At 43.8% G+C, this 9253-nt stretch overlaps 1 protein-coding gene across 1 annotated transcript in view; it reads right to left on the bottom strand.

The window, feature by feature from the left end:
* The window catches only part of klf12 (Kruppel like factor 12), a 34783-nt gene extending 28232 nt beyond the window's left edge, over positions 1–6551 (bottom strand). The window contains exon 1 of the mRNA XM_022740708.1: positions 6439–6551. The gene's annotated coding sequence lies outside the window, so the exon portion shown is untranslated. The remainder of the gene's footprint in view (positions 1–6438) is intronic.
* Positions 6552–9253: the final 2702 nt, after the last annotated feature.

Below are 9253 nucleotides of genomic sequence, written 5' to 3'. Positions count from 1 at the left end.
TACTCTCGGTGCACAGGTCCTGGGCTGAGGTGACCACACTGCAGCACTTAATAATTATCTCAAACTGACAGAGGCGCATCGTGGGCACAGTCCGGTACTGAATTCACAGTGAATAAAACACTGGAACCCCGGTGAATGTTTTGCCCTGGAATGGTTCAACAGCTCCGGTGTGAGGAAACCACAACAAAACAGAAACATCAAATAATATAGCCAGTGTGTTTTAGAATAAAAGCCCATGAGAATATATGGTACATGAACATATAAGCAAGTGATTCACGGCACTCAGTCACCGCTCCTCTCATGCAGAGGTTATAGCTGCTCTCTGCTTACTGAAACTGAGGGTCAGAGCGAAACCCTGCTCTCATCGGCTGCCCTTACAGGGAGGTGGGATGCATTAGATTAGCATCCTCACAATAACCTGCATCCTTCCCACCACCACTATCACCGCCAACCACCCACATACTCTCTCTCTTCTTCCTCCCCTCCCCAAGGGATGACAGTACACTCCTGCTCTAATGGGGGATTCTTTGAGTAGGCTACTGCCTTTTATCCCCCAAGGCTTTGATAGTGTATGTGTGTGTGTGTGTGTGTGTGTGTGTGTGTGTTTGTGTTCTAACATGTATGTCTGAATGTGTGTGTGTGTTTGTGTGTGTGTGTGTGTTTGTGTGAGCGATCCCTCCCCCAACATATGCACTGTGTACATACTACTCACAATAGCTTGTCTACTGAATGCATCACAGCACATGTGCACTCACATGCACTCTTAAAGATCGACCTAGATGTTTTACAATAATTGCACACAATGCAAGCATGCACAGGCACCAACACACTGACTCATCTACAGTATCTACTGTAAGCAACTCACGTAGAAATAATAGCAGCTCAAACACTTAAACACACACTTTTTTTTTTCCAGCTCTCTCCCTCTGCCCTTTCTTCTCACTCGCTATCTCTTGTGATACAAACAAACGCATGTACGCAGGTACACACACACACACACACACACAAGCACGCATGCACGCATGCATTTGTCTTGGTGTTTAATAGTCTTGCAGAGTCCTCTTGATGCAGCATCATGAAGTGCCTACCCTATCTAACCTCACTTTGTGCTGACACAACCAAATCCACCCCAACACACAGCACATATGGAAACAGACAATAACGGACCAACCAAAACATTCCTACACACTGACACTTATTACATCAAATGTGTGCGCAGTTATTTTCGCTCGCTGAGTTTTTTCCCCTTGGTTTGACCCATTCCAGCTCTCCAACACCACTCAATAAAAGCCAGCAGCTGTGTTTACCTCTATTACTCATCTACTCATGCCTTCACTTCGATTATTTTTCCTCTCTTTTTCAACTGATGCTGTGCCGTGTTGATACCTGGTTGAAGCAGCTAATCGAGGAGTCATGGCGCATTGCATGAACCGACATTCGGTTGCGTTAAAGCCAAAGAGCCTGTGGAATGCCCCCCCCCCCCCTACCCCCCACCAAATGGATTCCACATGTTGTTTGCATAATTTCCTCTCCCAACAGTTGACCTACAGTACAACTGGAAACGAAGTTCACAGTGGTCCGTGCAGCATCCTTGTGCAGGTCCGCTGAAACCATCTGCACTGAGGCTAGAGGAGAGGCAGCAGCCCAAAGACTCTGTAAAGGCAAACTCTTCCTGCAATAACAGCTCAACATTGGTCCAAAACAATCTGAAAATGCTGACTTTGAATGCTCTTCCATCCTCTTTTCTTGGCTTCCTTCCTTTTCTCCCTCCTTCTGTTAACCCGCCATATTTGGCCGAAGCAAAACAAGACACTTGGTTGAAAGAGGAAACATCACCACAGAGAGACAGATTGACATACCTTTCCATCCTAGCCATGGAAACATGTCGAGCAACTTTAAATCAGAGTCTGGGGGCAAGCTCTGCACATATGAGTCATTTCCAGTAAGCAGTGAGTGTGCAGCTCTAGAGATGGTGTCATTACTAGAAGAAAAGTTGGATCAGTGCACTGGCCAGACAACATCATCTAAAAATCGACCTCCCTTTACATCTGTTTGTTGTTCGATGACAGTTTCCTTTTCTCTATCAAAAGATAAGCCTGGTTTCTCTAGAGTGTCTCTATAGAAGTATTCAACAGAGGAATGCAGCAAAAAATTCCAAATACTCACACACTGATGTTTGACAAGTTGTAATCATCCATGTTAGCTTGTAGTTCTTTCTGTTTGTGTTCACTATTTAGATTATCAACCTCAGAGTCACCGCTTTTGCACAATACTTTCCATGCTCCCTCTCTCTCCCTCTCTCTCCCTCTCTCTCTCTCTCTCTCCCTCTCTCAGTTTGTCACAAAACACACAGGCTCTAGCACTCCGTGTACACCCTTTAACTCAATTTTGGTAAACAAACGTGGGCTGGACACTGGGGGTCGAAGGTTGAATCCACAAGAGAAAACGCAAAGGGAAAAGAACATTTTGTCATCTTCTGACATGATGAAATAACAGCACGGGGAGTTCAGTTCGCAGCTATCACCTACAAATATTAGTCTTTTTTTCATGCGCAGCAAGTTCAACATAACTACCAGCACATGTCTTACTACTGACAATGAAACAGCAGCAGATGAAGTATCTGCAGATGTTTTGGATGTTTAACCCTCACGATCCGTCACCTCTTGTGTCTCGGTGATTTAGTTCGCTTAGTGACAGGTACATCTATCATTATGCAAAGTCATCCATTTGGCTGCTGTCTGTTTCACACATACATATATACATACGTATATACATGACCTTGACACACTAATCTATTGTAAGAACCTGTGGGTAAGTGTGTGTAGGGTTCAGGGTCTGTGCATACAGCAGTCTCCTGTGGCTGAACGTCCAGGTTTGACAGGTCTGGAGATACGACAGCACCGCTATAAGCAAGGGTCATAGGACATCCCACAATGCACCTTGTACACCCACCCCCCTTTTAAATTTCCTTGGCTTACAGTCAGGGATCCAAACGAATCCAGCCATACCATGCACTGCAGTCTATCTGCAATCAATGACGATACACTCCATAACACCCAGTTGGATCAATGATACAGCAGTCAGTCAATATGCCAGCAGTTAACCCAACTGATTAGGGGTAATACGAGGAATTTCACATCTCCCTGAATAAGACAGTGAGCCTGCATGTTGTTGGAGTGCACATCCAAGACCACGGCACTCCTTCCTGAAAGATTCAATCTGTCAACACGCACCCAATTTGTGTGTTGTGATCTGTGGCAGACAGATGATGCCTTTAGTGGGGGAATCCTGCCGAGCAATTAAATGTGCTGGGCAGAGCGGTGTTGATGGACAGATAGAGTCTATCCGAGGGTGATTGGCTTTTTAATTGAGTCCCCCCACCTGCACTGATCTCTATCATAAGCCCTTGGACCATGTCTTGGGGTGGGGGTTGAGCCATTGAAGCAATCAGCAGCAGCAGCAGTTTGATGCAGTTGTGGAGGGAAAACAACTGGAGGTATGCTGCATCATGATGTTCGTGATAATACCAGTATGGTTTTTAATTTGATCAAATTTAATATTGCAAGTGTTACATCATCATGACCAAACAAAAGCACATCAAACCCATTTAACCACCTCAAGCTGAAACACCTGGCTGAGTGCAAGGTGAGCCAAAGAGAACCACAGCTGATGTCTGGTCTAGATAACTAAACCGCCAATTTACATGGACGCATGTCGACCCAAGAAAAATGTCAGCGTCAGTCGTTTCAGCAAAAACCTGAAAACAGCATATGTTTACCTTCGAGTGACAAAGCGCTCTACTGGCTGCGGGAATTATGACTGCGATGTTATAGAGCCACAAAGTCCACAGCGGAAGACAAGCAGGGTGGATGGACGGCTCAACAAGACCTCAGACTTTAACAAGGGAGACTGCTGTCTGTATCCCAACCAACTACCATCACTACAATTGTTCCATAGATTCCCTTAACCTTAACAAAACAGTAATTTTAACTCAAACCACGATCTTCCCTTGAACCTAACCAAGTTGTTTTTGTGCCTAAACCAAACCAAACCTTTACCATAGCACTTAGGCGCTGACAAACAATGTTGTCATGCCAGTGGTGCAGTCAGATCATATGTTTTGTTCGGGAGGGCATGGTGACACAACAAATAATGTGTTTTTTTTCATTTGGAAGATTGTAGTGTAATAGTGAATATGTGACCAGGCGTTCTCCATGTGATGCACAGTACAAGACAGGGAAAAGAAATTACCAAAGTGGTCAACGTTTGTTTAGCTAAAGATGCCAATCGGCTTAAAAGAACTCCATGGAAAATTCAGCAATGGATCACTTTGCTGACTCAAATCATTTCAGTGAGTCTGGATAAAGATTCATAAATGTGTCACCGTTGAAATGCACTTCATTTTAAACGTCAGTAAGCGAACACGTCGCCGCGACGTTCAGTGCTGATTCTGGCAGTCTTCGCTACAATACTATGTTCAATCTGTTGCTGGTTGAAGCTGGTACATTCAGTTCACTACAAAACTAGTAGCTACGGTTAGTAGCGCAGCAGCCTATCCAGTTTATTTCTATTAATGTTTTTGTTTCACGGCACAAAGTCAGTCACAATGATGATTGATTGTAGTCAGTTAAGTTTAAAGATTCAGTGTTAAAGATTTGTTCGTACATGTACCGAACGTATCCTCCATTCTCTCATCATTTTGTCATGAATAGTGTCGTTATTGTAAAAACACCCTGCAGAAAGATGATATTATTGTCAAGTATTATCACTCTCTCCTTAGAGCAACCTTCACTGATTTGTTCGTCAGTGCCAGGATATATTTATATGTTGCCTGTTTCATTGCTCCAATATGATTTTTCTTCCCTGTTGAATCACGGTGTACTGTGGAATCTACATGTGTGGTAATATCAGCCTGCTTATTCACGCACAGGGAAAAGGCCCCTTTGTAAATGGATTTAAGTGAGAGTTTAAATGGGCACTAATCTCACTCGCTGAACATCCGTGAGCTGCAGGGGGTCTCGTCCACACACACACATATCCCCACCCCCCTCATCTTTTTTTTTTTTTTTCCTCTTCTTTTTTGTTGATGGCACCCCTACTTAAACACATGCACACACACACACACACACACACACACACACACACCCTACGGCTGTTACACAGTTAAAGGCAAAGCAGGGCCTCTCGACAACGCGGGGGTAAAGTCACAGAGGTCAGTGCTCAGTTTCCACATCAAACCCAGGAGCAGAGGCCAGAGTCTCATCCCCCTCCCACCTTTCTCGCTCCCTCCCTCCTGCTCTCTTGCTCCCTCCCCTCCTCTTGCCACCCACCCCCCACCCACCCCTCCAACACACACACACACACCCTCCTCCTCCCCCTTGCTGGATGTACAAATGCCTTTGCTGTCAGCTCTGCCCCGGTCCCCTGTAATTGAAAATAACAGCCAAGGGCCAGCCCCCGGCCACTCTCCCCAGCCTGGTGGCTCTCTGCCTCTCTGACAGCCACCCATCAATACCAATGACTATTACCCTGGAAGTGAGAGCGCTGCCGATGACATCCAAGACACCACCCCTGCAACACTCCCACACATACACACACACACACACACACACACACACACACACACACACACACATACACACACACACACACACACCTCCCCCCCAGTGTCCTTCCTCCGCTACCCGAGCCTCCTAATGTTTAACCCGTTGCTAACAGCCTCCTCTCTCTCTGTCTCTAAGCTGCTACAGTAGGCTACGGTAGGCAAACAAGCCTGTCAAACATACACACACACACACACACACACACACCACAATGCTTCACACAAATGCACAACCACCCACACACACACACACACACACATACACACAAAACTCTCTTAAGACAGGCACAAAACTCTGACAAGCAGAAAACTTTTTCCATTGAGAAGTGCTGAGAGAGTTTGGTGTGGTGCTTGTCTCACTTCACACTCTCATATTCCCCACCAAGACACCCAGTCAGTATTATTCTACAACACTGCTGCACTGCTCAGCTGATATGTTTTGAAGTTGCTTTACAAGTAAATAAGTGACACATAAGAGATTTCACAACCGGTGCCGGCACTGTAAAGTCAGGATGCTGCCTATGCCCTCAGTCGTTCGGTGTATAATCACTTTTTTCTCTCTTGTCATGACAGCTTATGAATTTACGTGGGGAATAAGTGTTACATGTCCAGTCAGCACCACGCTGGGTCTCTTATTTTCCCCCACTGACATACACCAGACACAATGCCATAGGTGATCTGAGTTGTCATCTGCTTTGACAGAGCAATGACAGCTGAACGAGACGCACTGAACACAAGCACAAAGCCCAGCAACGTGACAAATGAAGCACACAGCAGCAGCAGCAGCAGCAGCAGCAGCAGCCAGCAGAGGAACAGGACGAGAAAAATGCACAGACCTTGTCAGAAGCTGCAGAGCCGTGGAGACTGGGACACTGTTTTCCTTTCTACAGTCCTCTCTGTCTCCTCTCCTCCTCTCCCTCTCCTCTCCTCTCCTCTCCTCTCCTCTCACTCTGCGTGTATGTACGTGTGTGTGTGTGTATGTGTGTGTATGTGTGTGTGTGTGTGTGTGTGTGTGTGTGTGTGTGTGTGTGTGTGTGTCTATGTGTGAGTGAGTGAGTGAGTGAGTGAGTGAGTGAGTGAGTGTATGTAAGTGAGCAGCTCCCTCCCCTTCTGCCTCTCAGCTGCTCAGCTTAGGCAGTTCTCAGGAAATGAATGGGAGCGCACAGAGAACTGTTGTACTTGCAAATGACTTACCCCGAGTCACATGATCCGCTAAATGTAGGGTGGGCCGGTGGGTGGAGGCTTCATAAGCAAAGGGAAGACAATATACTCTAAGCTTTAACAGCATGCATCGAATTACACGGGGCCCCTCCGGGGAGGTTTCCGACGCGTCCGCTCTCAGCCAGCCCGAACTCCCTCTCTACCCCTCCCGGAGAACAGCGGAGAGCCCCGGTCTGGGGGTGAGCACCGGAGCACCTCCCCGTTTAAAGGGGCCGGTGAGGAAGGTGTATACAGGGAAGCGGATTTAGTGAATAAATTGAACTCTGTTTGATTTACGAGATATTTGTTTAGTCGTGTGATATTTACAGAGAATTAATAGACTGATAAGTCTTTATAGGCCTACACATGTGGTACTAAAGTTAAATGTTTCAGTTTGGTAGATACTGTTATGAAATTGTTTAAAATATTTTAACTAAAACATGTCATCTATTGTCATTAGATCGATTAATCGGTTAGTAGATCAGAAAATTAAAGGGCCATTTTGAGAATCAATTACTCGTTTAAATCATTTTCAAGCAAAAATGTCCAAAATGTGATTCAGCTTTTTAAGTGGAGACAAAAAAAAGCAATTTATTGAAGTAACATTGGGCTCTAGAGAACTGTGATGGCCATCTTACAGTCTGAGGTTTTATGGACCAAATGATTAAACAATAAAGTGATTTGCCATTTTAAAGTTGTCATAGTTAGTTATATGGAGATTTGTGTATGAAAAATTATTACATTTCTAGTAATTTCACAGGTCTAGTTATTTATTTACACCTGTATTTACAATAATTACAGATATTAAAAAAAAAAAAAACTATATATTAAATATATATATAAATATATATATTAGGAAGGAAACCAGACTTTTATTATTTTCATTATTGTATCATTTATCTTTAATTATTGATTTTTTTATTCATTCATTAATAGTTTACTCTATAAAATGTCAGAAAGTAGAACAAACAGTACATCCAAGTTGATGTATTCAGATGGCTTGTTTTTTCTGACTGTCAGTTAAAACTGAAAGTTTCTGAAAGATTCAGGTTACTATCGTGGAATCCTAAGAAAAACAGCAAATCGAAAGCTGTGAATCAGACATTTTTTTGAAATTAATTGATTATTGAAATTGTCACAGATTCATTTCATCTGTCGATCGACTTATTAATTAATCTACTTATCATTCCAGCTCTAACTGGCTGAATTCCCAAATTCTCACAACACATTTGTAAGTTTGTGTGGATAATAGAGGTGCTATTTTTCTATTCTCGGTTGGATTTTAGTTTTCTGCTCCTACAGTAAAATGTCACATTTCTGCCTGCTGTTTAAGTGACTAGCCTTGAATAACATGCTGGAACATTTCCACATAATGACTGCTTTTAATTTCTCCTCTGTATAGTGCCTGAGCCACTTGTACTCATGTCAGTTTTCCTCCTGGTGTTCTCCAGCTTGATGAAAGGTATCTCTGTGGTATGAGAGGCTGATGCTGATGCTGATGCTGATGCTGCTGAGCGCCCACAGCCAGTCCCCTGGGAGCTCTAATTAAGGTAAAGGAAGCAGGACTCATCTGCATGGCTGATGGAGCTCATACCACTTTACATGGCGCAGGCTTTATCGTGGAGCTGGAGGAGCATGACTGAGAGAGCCAGAGATGATGGAGAGAGAGAGAGAGAGAGAGAGAGAGAGAGAGGGAAAAAGGACTATTTACAATAGTAGTGTAAGGCTGATCCAACTGCTACCCACTTAATATTCATTCTGTTTCACGCCAGATAGTACTGTATGTCTTCTGTTTGCAATGAATGGAGGATGAAATGGTTGGGTGGAGACGAGAGGATGGAACAAAAGAGATGGAGGGAATGAAAGACCAGATTAATGGTTAGGTTGTATATGCTGGATGGAGAGGTGAAGGTGGGCGATTGTATACGGGAGAATTGAGAAGTATTTTCTGGCTGTGTAGATAGGTGGGGCTCTAAGTGTCCAATGGGAAGAGGGCTTGGTTGCATGAATGGATGAATGGATGGATGCGGGGAGATGAGGGATGATATGGCCATGATCGTAATTGTAATGGTGCATAATTACAAAATGTGTGTCTAATCAGCTGGTTAAATGTTCTTGTAAAGGTGTTTTTTTCAAGCATTTTGATAACATGTTTTATGACAGGTAATGATTTTAGACATAATTCTCTAAAGATTATATGTTTGAATACATTTAAAGAACTATATAACAGCTGATACCAGGATAACTTAGCTTTTCACATCAGCTTCACCCTTATTTTTACTGAGTAGTGATGAAATACGTCTGTGTTACGCAATTTCTACCATCAGGAAAAATCTAGAAAGGCTGTTTTGGGGTTTTCGGTCCACGAGATCAACTACAATACCCATAAGCACAACCACCTGAACAATGGCATGACAACAACAGTTCTTAGGGTTGAAAAACACAAACATA

The sequence above is a fragment of the Seriola dumerili genome, unplaced genomic scaffold (genome assembly GCF_002260705.1).
Source record: "Seriola dumerili isolate Sdu_G_001 unplaced genomic scaffold, Sdu_1.0 BDQW01000052.1, whole genome shotgun sequence".
Classification (NCBI taxonomy): domain Eukaryota; kingdom Metazoa; phylum Chordata; class Actinopteri; order Carangiformes; family Carangidae; genus Seriola; species Seriola dumerili.
This window is presented reverse-complemented; position numbering and strand designations above follow the sequence as displayed.